The sequence below is a fragment of the Jatropha curcas genome, chromosome 2, assembly GCF_041381405.1.
Source record: "Jatropha curcas cultivar XTBG-Jc1 chromosome 2, XTBG_Jcur_1.0, whole genome shotgun sequence".
NCBI classification, from domain to species: Eukaryota; Viridiplantae; Streptophyta; class Magnoliopsida; order Malpighiales; family Euphorbiaceae; genus Jatropha; species Jatropha curcas.
In genome coordinates this window covers 25,359,243-25,376,234 of record NC_143152.1, presented here as the reverse complement: position 1 = coordinate 25,376,234, position 16,992 = coordinate 25,359,243, and the positions used below count along the sequence as shown (strand labels likewise).

Genomic DNA, 16,992 nt, shown 5'->3' with positions numbered 1-16,992 from the left:
GAAAATGATATTTAGGAAATTGGAAAAAAAACTAAAACTATATAGTTTTGCTTGAGTCACTTTTTAGGATTTCAATTTGTATATGTGCATATATTCTTTTCTCTGATACACTATGTAAAAATAATTTATTATTATTATTAATTATAGTTGTATATACATGTTAATTTGAGGTTGAGAGCAAGGGTTGTAGATTGAGTGATAGCTTGATTTTATTTTTGGGCACCTATTAGGATTTTAAAAATTTGCATTTATAAAATAGGGACTAAAGGATTATGTCTAAGAATTTGGTTAAACTTTATTCTGAGACCACTTCATTATATAAAAATAGAATTAAATATATAAAAAGTAGCATTGCAAGTAGTTTGTACGACAAAATGTACTACAAATTAACCACTTGTATTTATTTTAATCTAAACAAAACTTATACTTTAATATTATATAGATAAAAAAATAAGTATATAACGAGTATAGTCAACATGCAACACACATCATATAAAATTCTAATAAATTTAAATGAGTGATAAAGGTCGATTCTTTCATTCACTTACGTGAATTATTTGTAAACACACATTTATACTGAAATCGATCCAACATTTTAAAAAATCAATTTAGAATTTCTTAATTATATTAGATGGAAACAAACTTGATACAAAACTGGAATCCAACTAGTTAATATGTTCCAAATAGAAATCAGCTAGAATCGAAATCAAAGCTATTTGATTTTTTGCTTTAATTTCAAGAATTCTGAAATCAAAATTAATTTTTAAAAATCGAATTGTTTTAACTAGACTAAAAAAAGAAAATAAAGAAATTATATTGTCTAAATATATTTTTTCCAAACCAAGTAAAAATGATCTTACATCTTATAATTAAAAATAATTTTATTTTTCTTTTTAGATATTACATCAAAATTTAATTACAAACAAATAAAAAGTATTAATGTGGATTTAGAACTTACTATTGGGGCTGGAAACCTATTTCTTTACTAAAGAATACGGTGTGCTACCAACAGACAATTAGATTAATGGAAATTTATTACATTTTTAGGCCCATTTTTTCTACAACGTCAAACATGAAAACACATATATTAACCTAAAAAAACCATTATGTCTATGTTTCTCAAAAAAAAAAAAAAAAGTTTTCTTTAGTCAATTTTTATTAAGCACTTTTCTTATAATATTTCTTATTTTATAATCCGGTAAAAATGGCAAGAATATGTGGAACCAAAATTGGGATTACTAGTCATTAGGCATCATGGTAGTTTAAGAATAGCTAGTTTCAATTTTAAAATTATCAATTTTAGTCAAAAGGTGGAATCAAAAATCGAATCATTTTTAGACAGTTTTGGAATTGTTAATTTCAGTTTCGTTTTGATTTTGAACCAAAATTAAATTATCCTTTTTAAATTTTTTTAATTTTTTTAAATTTTGCGGCTTGAATAAATAATAGTAATAAATAGTACTATTGGAAAAGATTAAACCAATTTAATAAAAAGTATTAAAATTTATTTTCAAAAATATAATCAAATTAAAAAGAATTTTATGAGTTACTTTAAAATTTTTTTTTTTTAGATTTCAAACCGGAACTGCAGGTTTTAAACTAAAATCATTAGTTGCAGTTTTAAAAAATAAAGAATCAAAATCGAATCATAAACACGTGATTTTAGTTTGAAATCAGTAACCATTGACTATAATTTGCTACTGATTGTGACCACTTCGATTTAGATTTGGTTTCGATTTAAGACGAAAAATGTAGTCATGTCTACTATTCATGTACTAATTTCATAATTGTACAAATTAGAGCAATTTATTCTTATTTTATTTTACTTCCAAACTGTCTTTACTGCGGGTGACACGAAGAAGAAAGTGAAAATCAGAAAACATAAATATCAAAAACATTCTTTAAAGAAAAAAAAAAAAAAGCTCATTTAATAATTCTATCCTCGTTACGTGTCCAAAAACTTTGGAATGTCGTTATACCTTATTAGCCTTTTGATTTTGACATTTATATTTTGAAGTTGGGTTTGAATTTTTAAAGTTTGCTTCTTTTCTATTTTCTCACAAGCTTTCAAGGGGGTGTTAAAATAGATTGGTACATCGGATTTTATATCAACCACGTTTAATACACTGCATGATTAGAATAAATACAAACACAATCTATTTATATTCATATTAAATATTTAAACATGAACACTGCAAGAAAATTAAATAAGTAGCATGAATATGACATATAATCTATTTACTTAAATGTATTTGTCACGACCCGTTTCTATGGGCCGGACCGGCACTAGGGCTCAGGTAAGCTTAAGGCCCCCGAGGCCCGTAGTAAGCCTAAATTATCCAATATGTCTATCTATCTTTTCCAATTTCATCAAAACAGTAAACCCATATACAAACATCTGGCCCAAACTCAAATAACACATAATGTATAACCAGGGCCTATTCACAATAAATTATAATCACGTTATGGGCTTACTGGTTCACCTGCAGCTAATTACCTAACATTTAATTTATAGTGTAGTGCTAATAATAAGTCCAATATTAATACACAACTCTATAACTGCGGAGTCCAAAAATAATCTGATAACAGAATAATTTATACATCCAAAATTAAATAACATGAATATAAAGTTTACATTTATAACTCTGCGGAGAAGATTGCAGAGCTTCAGTCGAATCAGCTGCTTCCTAGTACCTGGGAGGTTTGTTGGGGGGGGTGAGTTTTGCAACTCAGTGAATAATAATAAATAATACACACCACATACAGTCAAGCAAAATGCACCCTAGTATACTGAATGAACACACAACAGTGAATCATATGACATTACATCAGCACCCACAAACAATATCACCTCCAAATAATCACATCACGTGGAAATTAATCAGTGGTGTCACCTAAACCCCCGACGAGCCGTCCTCTCAAACAGCCCATCCTCTCAAACATGTGCACCCGGGGAGCCAATCCCCCATATCTGGCCGACCGGTCTAATCCTCACTTGACCAGTCCTCTCAATATTTTATTTTACATTCTCTCTTTTCTTTTCCATATCATCAACATCATTTCATCAATTCATCAGGTGCACACGGGGGCGCTGATCCCCCATTTACCCGGCCGACGGTCCATTTTCATCAGTTCATCAGGATCCATATTTATCGACCGTCCTCACAAACCCATGGTGACCCACTTCATCCCAACTCCACACAAACAGAGCACAGTATATACACAGCACAAATAATCAAACAATTCATTTATCAAAATACACCAATTTCATCCAAATGCACAATTATGCATAAGTATAATTATAGTGATCATAACATAATATATATGAGAAAATACAATATGTAAATATATAAAAATGTAATGTTATGCAAATGCAGTGTTGACATGCATTATTTATTATTACTCACTGTGGTGGAGAACGAAGCTCTAGCTTTGATTATATCCGGGAGGAGCACTAGATGGACCCGAGCGATCTAAGCAAAGTAAAAATGACATCGGAAAAAAGAATAATATCAGATAAAATATTTATTCATCACACTACTATTCTTAACCTATTTAATTTCTATCAATAATTTACTCTCTATAATTAATTAAATTTCTATAATAAATTTTATTTGCTACCGAAATTCATTTTATTTTCTACCGAAATTTCGACAGCATCTCCCCTAAAAATTGGACTTTCCATCTGTTTAAAATATCAACAATTTTATCTAATAACTCCAAATCACACAGCCCATCCATCGGGCAATCAATCAATTCAATTTTCTCATCCTCCATCTGAATATCAATATCAACATTACCTTAAATTCTCAATTCCTCATTTCATTCCATTCATAATATTATTATCAAAATTCCTCAATAAATTATTTCATACTGAATTTAATTTTAACTAACTAAATAACGAAAATTACTAACTAAATATTTTTATTAATCAATAACTTAATGCTACTTAAATTAATTTCACTACATAAAATTAATTAACTACGCAAAATAACTAAAAATTAAATGAACTAAATTAATTAACTACAATAATAAAATTAATTCAAGTAACTAAAATTATTAAAATTAATTTTTTACCCCAAAATATAATTTTTGTCGAATTTGCGCTAGATCGGGGATTCTTACGCGTGTTGGATCGAAGTATACACGCTGCGACTGTCAAGCGGTGGCCGGAGATGCACTGCAGCAGCAACAGAGCTGCTGTGACGTCAGCGGATGCGTGATCTGTTGTGGCGGAGCAGCTGGTGACGCAACTTCAAGGGAGACGTGACAGGCTCGCCGGCGCGATGGAGGTAGTGGACTGTCGACCTTGCTGGAATCGAATGGAGAGAGAGACAGCGATGGCGGAGCTACTGCAGCGTGGACCAGCGGTGAGGTGGCGCTACGTGGCTGAGCTCGTGCTGGTGGCTCGCGTTTCTACTGGAGCTGTTGGGACGCGACACAGACACAATCGCAGAGAAGAAGAAAGGGAAAGAAAGAAAAGAAAGGAAAGAAGAAGAAGAAGAAGAAGAAGAAGAAGAAGAAAGGAAAGGAAGGCGGCGGTGCTGGGTGGTTGGTCGGGAGGCGCAAGACTGAGTGAGTGAGGGATATGAGCATTGAAGATAAGAGGGGAGGAGATGTTTCTAGATGGTTTGGGCTGGTTTGGTTCGATTCGGGTTCGAATCAGCCCAAATCTTGGTTTTTGATCGATTCTAGATTTTTCCAATTGGTTTTTGGTTCGGTTTGTCACTGTACGAATTATTAATTTGCATTTAAATAATTAAATACATTTCTAGGGTGTCAGTTTATTAAATTTAATTGGAAAATTTTTGAAAATAAAAATACGGGTTGTTTCAGTCTTCCCCCCTTATAAAAATTCATCCTCGAATTTTAAAAGTAGCAAGAAACTAGGATGCAACAGCTGTTTATGACAATGGAGGTTGTGCTTCTCACATAATGCTGCAACTGCTAATACTTATTCATCCCTAAAGTTTAGATATCTACCTTATCACCATAGTTAATTTAAACTTGAGTTATACTATATTTACAAGGAGTCAAATCAAATAAAATATTCATATCCCAAAGCACAGACTCGACACTAGTATTCACCTTTACACGTGATAATTTAAGTTTCTCGTAATCTCTGCTCAAGTAAGGGTTATTAATCTCATTAGCTATATAGCATGTGACCTACATTGATGTATCGCCTCATTTATCTCTCACTAGCTATTATAGGCAATGATCATCACTCAATAAGACGCTCATACACAAACCAAGTATTAAATCTTCTGATACAAGAATCCACATATACAAATTTACTAATATCCCAATTTAGAATCCTTATTTCAAAATTCAAAACCTACATGCTGACTCATCCATTTTCCATCAATTTCAAATATTAATATCATTGCTCCAATAATCATGGAAGAAGTTTATAATTAGATAAGATGGTTGCTGCCAAATCAAGGAGATTTTCGATTATTATCAAATTCTGCCATTAAGTACTACTTGATCATTTCTAATTAAAGAGAACAAATTCTTACCACTACTACAAGCTTATTTCAAACAAAATCATGACATTTCTCTAGCTAATTACTATCAACTGATAGGAGATCCTGACTTCTATCCCAATCTCATCACATATTTATCACCTTAACCATTTTCCAACGAAAGATATATAATCTCCTTTCAAATCCTACTAATGAGAATCCTCATAAAAACAAATAGTTCATCAACTATATAGAGAAAATTTAAATTCACAATCAAGTCCCTATTTTAGTTATTGACTTCTTTATCCCTCTTTCCAATTTGTCATACCATACCATTTCTTAACTAATTATGACAAGAACTTATGCAACTAGCCAAGTAAGCTGTTGCCATGCTGGATAATTCTTAATTTATTTTTCTAAAATTTGCAAACACCATTCTATTATCCAACTCCTGATTCACTATGTCCTTTGTTTTATGTTTATTCTTAATCCCATGAATGTCTATGAATATTCAAATAATAATATCATTGGGTTATTTCTTTTCTCCAAGGCTACCGTAATGTCTATCACCTCCAAAATTTGTAAAATTTATACCTAATACGATATCCTCAACCTTAATTATGTTCCCTCCATATTCTGTACTCAAACAAGGTTAACACCTCATTGAATCCTTCCACATCAGAGTTACAATGTGCCAGTTCTCGAATTGACCTAACTAATTAAGTATTCCTTTAAACCACAAGTTATATCGCAAACTACCATTTATAACAATTTCTATTCATTCAATCATAATTTCCACCAATTGCTAAGAAATTCAGAATAATTTTACATTGACTCCAAATCATATATTAATGACTCTCATCCTAATTGATATCTCAATAATTCCATGAGCAAATTTTAAATTAATAAATCACCAGATTCTCACACTTAAGTTAGCCGTCAAGTATAGTTAAGAGATACTCTTAGCTCGTCTTGTTAACACATCCACTAATCTTCTACTCTATATTTTCAATCTTTAAATACTTGCGTGTATTCTTCTCACTAAATTTGATAAGATTATTCCAAATCCACTTGTTTGTTCTTACACAAATTTTCAATATCCCAAATAAATAGTAAATTTAAAACCTAGCTAGCTTACTAATAAATAAAAATACTCTAATTAAATAGATTCTAATGTCCTCGAATATGAATCATTTAGTTCTCTTATTAAATAATTAGCAACTCATTCTCAATTCCGCAGGCACACATCTACACACATTCATGCATTCTTATATATGTATTCCACATTCAACATGTATTAAATAAAAATAGCACACTTTCATCAACTAACTTCAACTTATTAATCCTATATAACTTATCTTCTTACATACTTAAATTATATATGAATATTATTTATTCCATAAAAGGGTTTTTGTTTAAACCATCCCCTTAGCATCAGTAACTAAATCACATCTCTAAAGAACAAGGATACAAATTTTACTTATTAAACAACTTGACCCTAACCTGGTTGGGAACAACGCTGAAGAGGAAAGCAAGGAAGACTATGTCAAGACATGACAGGAATTACTCCGCAGTTACATCTAGACTTATGAACTTTTGCTCTGATACCACCTTTGTTGTAACATCCCTTCCCGGTCCACCCGTTAACCCGAATGAACCGAGTCGAGACGCTACAATCTGGTTGAACCTATGTCCTGTCATGCGGATATCATACTGTATGAAAAATATGAATATAAACTACTCCCAATTTCACTCTCAACTTCTAACGTCTCCAAAGAATCATCATAACACAATAACACTTTATATATCTTTTCATAATTGTATAAATCCTCAATAGCATTTAATATCTAGCAATTAGTTTCAATCAGAATCTATATCAAGTTTTTCATGACCTAATCATACCAACTATAGTAAACTATTTCAATCATTTCCTCCAAATATTTACACCACAATAATTACATGCTTCCATTATATTTACAATCACATAAGCTCTAACAAAGGTAATAATTATACATACCATAAATCTTAATACATGCCATAATTCTTAATTATACAACTCTCAATCTATTATGACCAAGTTAGTCACTTCTGCTTTGATAGTACTCTTCAAGTCTTCAAGTAGCAATCACGATCTCCAACCTACGCGTGATAAAAATCAACGCGCTGAGTATAAAACTCAGTGGTGCTCATAATTCACATACTAAACAAAGTGCGATGGCAACTAACTTAAAATACAAATTTCATAAAGCATTGATACTCATAGAATCAGTAAATTTCAACATAAATGTCTCTTTATAGCAACGAATAAATTTCTAATTCAAAACATCAATAATTTAGTTCTAATTATCTCATAACTCCTTTGCATGAACCTTAAATCACACTTTATGATACTATCATGATCTTTCCTGCTGTTCATCGTGTTGTATGAATGAAAAAAATAAACATGTAAGATTACATAACAATATATGTTCATTGTCTTACTTGCTATTCATTATGCTGTATGACTTATGCACTTTTAGTCACATCATATAAGTTATGATTAATAACATCTCATGACTAAAGAGTCAATAAATAAACTTGTAAACATATATAACATGATACTATCATACTCTTACCTGATGTTCTTTATGTTGTATGAACTCTGCAACTTTGATTAAACTCAGTGAATATCACAATGAATGAAGAAACATATAAGCACATACATATGTAGAAATAAACATTTACTCACATATGGAATGTAAGCACACATATCATGATACTTTCATTTTCCCTTAATGATCTTTCTTGTTGTTTAGTATACTGTATGATTATGCAATTTATAGTCGATATAACTGTATAGCTCCATAAGGTTATAGTGAAACCGAAGTGATAAGAGAAACTGTATGAAACTGGATGAAACTGTATGCTTGGCTGCTATGGCCTGTATAATCATATCCACTCAACGGCCTGTAGCCGGAGTACCAAACTGTATGGGGCACAGATCTGCTATTCTATGTCGCGACATAGCCTTATCTACATGGTTTCTACCTAACCTCAATGAAGCATAATGTTGGTATGTCAATAGATAAAACAAATGCATGGTAACTGTATCATAATTTGCATGCTTGTGTCATGTTATTTTCACTTGCTTGTGTCATAAAATTAACTGCTTCATCCTTTCTTAAAATTTACTGCTTACCTGTATGTTGATAGCCTCGCCAAGCGGCAACTTGTGTCATGTTAGTTTCACACCATTTGCATGTTTGCATTTTGTGTTTATACATGTGTTCATGTTGTCTTTTTGCTTTAAAATGATTGAAGACACACAAGTTGAGAAAAGGAATACAATTGCATAGAATTCATAACTTCACACACCATTTCACATCATTTCACAATTGCATAGAATACAATTACAAGTTGTGTTTACCTCATTTCACATCATTTGCATGCTTGCATGTTGTTTTGATGCATGTTCTAATGTTGTCTTTTTGTGTTAAATTGATTGGTGGCATATAAGTTGAGTAAAGGAATACAATGGCATTGAAAAAGAAGTCCAAAAGTGCATGAAAACACATGTCGCGAGCGCGTCTTTCAAAGTCGCGAGCGCGTCTTTCAAAGTCGCGAGCGCGAGATGCGAAAAAAATGAGAGTCTGTGTGTTATCGAGCACAAGTCGCGAGCGCGCACTTGAAAGTCGCGAGCGCATAGAGTGCAAAATGAGAGACAGTGAGTTCCCAGGCCAAATTCGCGAGCGCGCAAGGAAGGTCGCGAGCACTTACAGGCCAAGGGCTAAGTCGCGAGCGCGCAGTGAAAAATCGCGAGCGCGTAAAGCACCAAATGAGAGTCAGAGAGTTTCAGGTGAAAGTCGCGAGCGCGCAAATGAAAGTCGCGATAGCGAGCTCTTCATGCAATTCGCGCGCGCGCGTTTTCCAGCATGCACAGTCTGTACTCTTTTGACCATATCTCTCAATATATAACTCCGATTTGGGTGATTCAAAAACCCATGTAAAGCTAACACATAGAGGAACAAATAACTCTTCTATGACACTTCCTAATTCCATCATTAAATGGGGTCAAAATCAAGATGAAATTACTGGTAAAATTTCCAGCAAAACCTGTTTCAACATAAACTCAATATTCACTTCATTTATTCAATACCTCCCCTGTTTTCCCCTGTTTTCTCACCATTACCAGTCCTCCCACTCAACATGAAGCAAGATTTGTCTCATAGCAACACACCACACAATTCTCATGCAAAGAAAATGAAAAATAACAAGAGATATCAAACCTTTACTCCAAAAACTTGAGCTCCTCTTTAACTTCTTTTTTCTACACTCTTAGAACTCCCTTCACCTATAAATAAGAATTCTTATGAATTCTAAAATAATAGCACCAAATGATTCAATTATGAACTTCAAGAAGGTTTACTTACTTGGATAGAAGAGAAGTTGAAGTTAAGGCTTAACTACCATTAAAATTGAAAGGAAGGTGGAAGAGGAAAGGAAGAAGATGAAGATAAACATGAAAATGGGAAAGTGAAAATGAGTATTACGGGTAGGCCATCAAAAATCAAGGGATTTTATGTAAAACTTCCTAAATGGTACCTCAATTGTAAACAGGCTACAACTTAATACCCAAGCTCAATCTTTTAATGCAAATCACTCCTCACCCATGTGCTTGATCTTTTCTCTCAATCAAGTAACTCCACTTAATAACCCATTCTACCCCAACCGGGTTTGGTTCAACTCGACTCAACTCGACTACTCAACTCTATGCTAAGACTCGACTCGGTAGGATGTCACATTTGTCACGACCCGTTTCCATGGGCCGGACCGGCACTGGGGCCCATGTAAGCTTAAGGCCCCCGAGGCCCGTAGTAAGCCTAAATTATCCAATATGTCTACCTATCTTTTCCAATTTCATCAAAATAGTAAACCCATATACAAACATCTAGCCCAAACTCAAATAACACATAATGTATAACCAGGGCCTATTCACAATAAATTATAATCACGTTATGGGCTTACTGGTTCACCTGCAGCTAATTACCTAACATTTAATTTATAGTGTAGTGCTAATAATAAGTCCAATATTAATACACAACCCTATAACTGCGGAGTCCAAAAATAATCTGATAACAGAATAATTTATACGTCCAAAATTAAATAACATGAATATAAAGTTTACATTTGTAACTCTGCGGAGAAGATTGCAGAGCTTCAGTCGAATCAGCTGCTTCCTAGTACCTGGGAGGTTTGTTGGGGGGGGGTGAGTTTTGCAACTCAGTGAATAATAATAAATAATACACACCACATACAGTCAAGCAAAATGCACCCTAGTATACTGAATGAACACACAACAGTGAATCATATGACATTACATCAGCACCCACAAACAATATCACCTCCAAATAATCACATCACGTGGAAATTAGTCAGTGGTGTCACCTAAACCCCCGACGAGCCGTCCTCTCAAACAGCCCATCCTCTCAAACATGTGCACCCGGGGAGCCAATCCCCCATATCTGGCCGACCGGTCTAATCCTCACTTGACCAGTCCTCTCAATATTTTATTTTACATTCTCTCTTTTCTTTTCCATATCATCAACATCATTTCATCAATTCATCAGGTGCACACGGGGGCGCCGATCTCCCATTTACCCGGCCGACGGTCCATTTTCATCAGTTCATCAAGATCCATATTTATCGACCGTCCTCACAAACCCATGGTGACCCACTTCATCCCAACTCCACACAAACAGAGCACAGTATATACACAGCACAAATAATCAAACAATTCATTTATCAAAATACACCAATTTCATCCAAATGCACAATTATGCATAAGTATAATTATAGTGATCATAACATAATATATATGAGAAAATACAATATGTAAAGATATAAAAATGTAATGTTATGCAAATGCAGTGTTGACATGCATTATTTATTATTACTCACTGTGGTGGAGAACGAAGCTCTAGCTTTGATTCTATCCGGGAGGAGCACTAGATGGACCTGAGCGATCTAAACAAAGTAAAAATGACATCGGAAAAAAGAATAATATCAGATAAAATATTTATTCATCACACTACTATTCTTAACCTATTTAATTTCTATCAATAATTTACTCTCTATAATTAATTAAATTTCTATAATAAATTTTATTTGCTACCGAAATTCATTTTATTTTCTACCGAAATTTCGACAGCATCTCCCCTAAAAATTGGACTTTCCACCTGTTTAAAATATCAACAATTTTATCTAATAACTCCAAATCACACAGCCCATCCATCGGGCAATCAATCAATTCAATTTTCTCATCCTCCATGTAACACCCCTTCTCGATCCACCCGTAAACCCGAATGAACCGAACCGAGACGCTACAAACTGGTTGACTGTATGGCCTGACATGCTGAAGTCATAATGTATATTGAATATAATAGCATGCTGATGTTGTATACAAAAAAATAATGAAATTTATATTTACAAAACATGATACTAGTGTCAAAATGAAATGGGCCCAACTGAGTGCCCTATACATGCCATAAAAAGGGTAGACAAAGATACATAGTAAAATGAGCAGCTACCCTGAAGACTGAGTCTTCTACAGATGAACTGCAGCAGTTGTAAGCCGACTCTCTATGGTCCAAACTCAAACTCAAAACCTGCGAGTTAAACAGGTAACTCGCTGAGCAAATAAAACTCAGTGGATATCTCAACATATAAAGAAACAATTAAGCACATACATGTATAGAAAGAACCATGCAAACACATATGGCACATATAAGCACACACATCATGATACTTTCATGATACCTTGATTATCTTTTGTACTTTTTGTAATAATGTATGATTCATGGAATGTTATGTCAAGATATCTGTATGGCTCCATAAGGTTATAGTGAAACCGAAGTGATAAGAAAAACTGTATGAAACTGGATGAATACTGTATGCTTGGCTGCTATGGCCCATATATAATCATATCCACTCAACGGCCTGTAGCCGGAGTATCAAACTGTATGAGGTGCAGATCTGCTATCCTATGTCGCGACATAGCCTTATCTACATGGTTTCTACCTAACCTCAATGGAGCATAATGTTGGTATGTCAATAATATAACACAACATCATAATATTCATAGTTCATAACTCATAATGTTTATTTGATTTCACATCATTTGCATGCTTGCATGTTGTTTTAATACATGATTTAATATTGTATTTGATGTTAAAATGATTGGAGGCATATAAGTGAAGCAAAGGAATACAATTGCATTGAAAATGAAGTCCAAAAATGCATGAAAACACAAGTCGCGAGCGCGCCTTGCAAGGTCGCGAGCGCGTAATGCACTAGATGAGAGACAGTTAGTTATCGGGCACAAGTCGCGAGCGCGTACTTCAAAGTCGAGAGCGCGAGAAGTGCCAAATGAGAGACAGTGAGTTCCCAGGCCAAATTCGCGAGCGCGCGATGAAGGCCGCGAGCACTTACAGGCCAAGGGCCAAGTACGCGAGCGCGTACTTCAAAGTCGCGAGCGCGAGATGTGCCATATGAAAGTCAGAGAGTTTGCGAGCACAAGTCGCGAGCACGCACTTGAAGGTCGCGAGTGCGAGATGTGCCAAATGAGAGTCAGAGAGTTTCAGGTGAAAGTCACGAGCGCGTAGTTCAAATTCGCGAGCGCGAGAAGGCAACGCAAACTCGTCATGCAATTCGCGCGTGCGCTTCCAGCCTGCACTGTCTGTACTCTTTTGGTCATATCTCTCAATATACAACTCCAATTTGGATGATTCAAAAACCCATGTAAAGCTAACATATAGAGGAACAAATAACTCTTCTATGACACTTCCTAATTCCATCATTAAATGGGGTCAAAATCAAGATGAAGTTACTGGTGAAATTTCCAGCAAAACCTGTGTCAACATAAACTCAATATTCACTTCATTTATTCAATACTTCCCCTGTTTTCCCCTGTTTCTCACCATTACCAGTCCTCCCACTCAACATGAAGCAATATTGTCTCAATAGCAACACACCACACAAATCTCATACAAAGAAAATGAAAAATAACAAGAGATATCAAACCTTTACTCCAAAAGCTTGAGCTCCTCTTTAGCTTCTTTTTTCTACACTCTTAGAACTCCCTTCACCTATAAATAAGAATTCTTATGAATTCTAAAATAATAGCACCAAATGATTCAATTATGAACTTCAAGAAGGTTTACTTACTTGGATAGAAGAAGAATTGAAGTTAAGGCTTAACTACCATTAAAATTGAAAGGAAGGTGGAAGAGGAAAGGAAGAAGATGAAGATAAACATGAAAATGGGAAAGTGAAATGCGTATACACGGGTAGGCTATCAAAAATCAAAGGATTTTATGTAAAACTTCCTAAATGGTACCTCAATTGTAAACAGGCTACAACTTAATACCCAAGCTCAATCTTTTAATGCAAATCAATCCTCACCCATATGCTTTAATCTTTTCTCTCAATCAAGTAACTCCACTTAATAACCCATTCTACCCCAACCGGGTTTGGTTTAACTCGACTCAACTCGACTACTGAACTCTATGCTAAGACTCGACTCGGTAGGATGTCACAGTCCATCTGAATATCAATATCAACATTACCTTAAATTCTCAATTCCTCATTTCATTCCATTCATAATATTATTATCAAAATTCCTCAATAAATTATTTCATACTGAATTTAATTTTAACTAACTAAATAACGAAAATTACTAACTAAATATTTTTATTAATCAATAAATTAATACTACTTAAATTAATTTCACTACATAAAATTAATTAACTACGCAAAATAACTAAAAATTAAATGAACTAAATTAATTAACTACAATAATAAAATTAATTCAAGTAACTAAAATTATTAAAATTAATTTTTTACCCCAAAATATAATTTTTGTCGAATTTGCGCTAGATCGGGGATTCTTACGCGTGTTGGATCGAAGTATACACGCTGCGACTGTCAAGCGGTGGCCGGAGATGCACTGCAGCAGCAACAGAGCTGCTGTGACGTCGGCGGATGCGTGATCTGTTGTGGCGGAGCAGCTGGTGACGCAACTTCAAGGGAGACGTGACAGGCTCGCCGGCGCGATGGAGGTAGTGGACTGTCGACCTTGCTGGAATCGAATGGAGAGAGAGACAGCGATGGCGGAGCTACTGCAGCGTGGACCAGCGGCGAGGTGGCGCTACGTGGCTGAGCTCGTGCTGGTGGCTCGCGTTTCTGCTGGAGCTGTTGGGACGCGACACAGACACAATCGCAGAGAAGAAGAAAGGGAAAGAAAGAAAAGAAAGGAAAGAAGAAGAAGAAGAAGAAGAAGAAGAAGAAGAAATGAAAGGAAGGCAGTGGTGCTGGGTGGTTGGTCGGGAGGCGCAAGATTGAGTGAGTGAGGGATATGAGCGTTGAAGATAAGAGGGGAGGAGATGTTTCTAGATGGTTTGGGCTGGTTTGGTTCGATTCAGGTTCGAATCAGCCCAAATCTTGGTTTTTGATCGATTCTAGATTTTTCCAATTGGTTTTTGGTTCGGTTTGTCACTGTACGAATTATTAATTTGCATTTAAATAATTAAATACATTTCTAGGCTGTCAGTTTATTAAATTTAATTGGAAAATTTTTGAAAATAAAAATACGGGTTGTTTCAGTATTATATACGGATAAAAAGAAACCCAACTTGTTTAATTAAATAGGTCGCGGGTCACATATGTGTCAAGAAAAGAAAAAACTCGACATATATAATATGTATAACCCGCTTAATATATATATGTTATATAAAATTACTTTTTTACTTTTAATTAAAAGGATTAAAAGCGCGAAACACCTCTTTTATGATGTACAATACTATTATATTGATTGTATTGCAGGACCTTTCAATTTTATGCTTTGAATGGAGAATATTTTTAGAAGGATCTGAGGTTAAATAGCTTTATTGGAGAATATTTTTATCCACGTGAATGGTGATTTATCATTTATTTTTATATACAGAAGTGGAATGGCAGTTGGAGAAATAGATGGCTGGTACCCCACAAAACAGCTTTATTCCAAAGCAGGAATAAGTAGAACCCATCTTATTTATGGACCCAAGCACGATTTCCATGTCATTCAAGAATTAAACATAGCATGTGCAACCAACCACCCTTCTCCTTCTCCTTCTCTATCGGGCTTAACCTGGAATTGGGATAACCCTTGCGCCACTCACTACATTGGTTCAGTTATGCAACCTAGTACAAATTCACGTGACCTGTCTGTTTATTTATTTATTGTTTTGCTTTACATGCTAGCCAGTCTTATTGGGATAAGACTTCCTATATGTAGTGTACGAATATGTATATATACCAAGCTACAGGTGAGCATTTGGTTCGATTGTTTCAGTTAATTGTATTTGGTTTTTCAATGTGATTAGTTCGGTTAAATCAGTAGTTAAGATCTACTCAGTTTAATCAAATTTCAATTCGGTTACAATTACAATTAAGCAACTTGAATAAACCAAAAGAAAAAACGATGTGCTTTGAAAATTAAGGCCCAAAAAAATTTACTCATATATGATTAACTTATAAATAGCTAAATCCAAACTTTATAACTATTTTGTATATGAGAGATTAGACATTAGAGTGCAATTTTTAATTTATTTCTATAGAAATCGGATAAAAATAATTATTGTTTGATTAGATGTATTTTTAAATTTTTAAGAAAGCACAATATATATACATAATAGAATTCGGTTTTTACTCTATTTTGGTTTTTAAAAATTAAAATTTAGTAAGTTCAGTTTTCAATATTCAATTTTATTGAATCTTTTCAATTTCTAATTTATTCGGTTCGGTTTAATAATTGACTTAAAATCAACCTAATTAACCGAACCTTTGACTCACATACGAAATCAATCCATTTTATCAATAGTGAATGCAAGAAAAGAGTGCAATAAATAATAAGAGTACATTGTGTTAAAACTCGTTAAGGTTTTTTTTTTTTTTTTTTTTGACAATTAAATAACTTTGGAACAATCTTTCTCATGTTGTCCATGGTGTGCCCCACTAAGCATAAGCACATTAATTTCTTAAGCAACAGAGTCAGTATTTCACCAGAGATTTTATTGCATGCAGCTTAAACTCAAATGTTACCTTTTTTCAATCTATTGGTTTCTTGTCCCTTTCTACTAATTAATTTTTTTTGTTGAAAGAATTTTCCTTTTATACTACTCATAAGAGAGATCTAATTTTTGTGCAAGTAAATTTTAGGCTAGACAGTTCAATAATTGCTACTTCATAGGATGACAGTCACAAATTCAAGCTTCTACTTATTTAGATTTAATACACTTGTATTTTCAAAATATGAACGAATGACTACTTTTTTTGTATGGTCTTTTACAGTATGCTTGATTTTATGGATGTGAGCATATTGTCTGTATAATTATCCATAATATAGAAGCACAATTAGATAGTTGCATTGTAGTTCTAAAAATTCCGTTTATATTGATATTACACCTTATAAATATGTTAACGAATTTCATTAACTCCAATTAACTGAATA

The 16,992-nt window shown here is 33.8% G+C and overlaps 1 long non-coding RNA gene across 1 annotated transcript; it reads right to left on the bottom strand.

The window, feature by feature from the left end:
• Nucleotides 1-2,358: 2,358 nt before the first annotated feature.
• LOC149498464 (uncharacterized) lies at nucleotides 2,359-4,191 on the bottom strand. The gene is made up of 3 exons (XR_016319733.1): nucleotides 4,078-4,191; nucleotides 3,408-3,473; nucleotides 2,359-2,694 (listed from the first exon to the last, which is right to left on the bottom strand). It is a non-coding gene; the product is annotated as an uncharacterized LOC149498464 (long non-coding RNA).
• Between the last annotated feature and the right edge of the window lie 12,801 nt (nucleotides 4,192-16,992).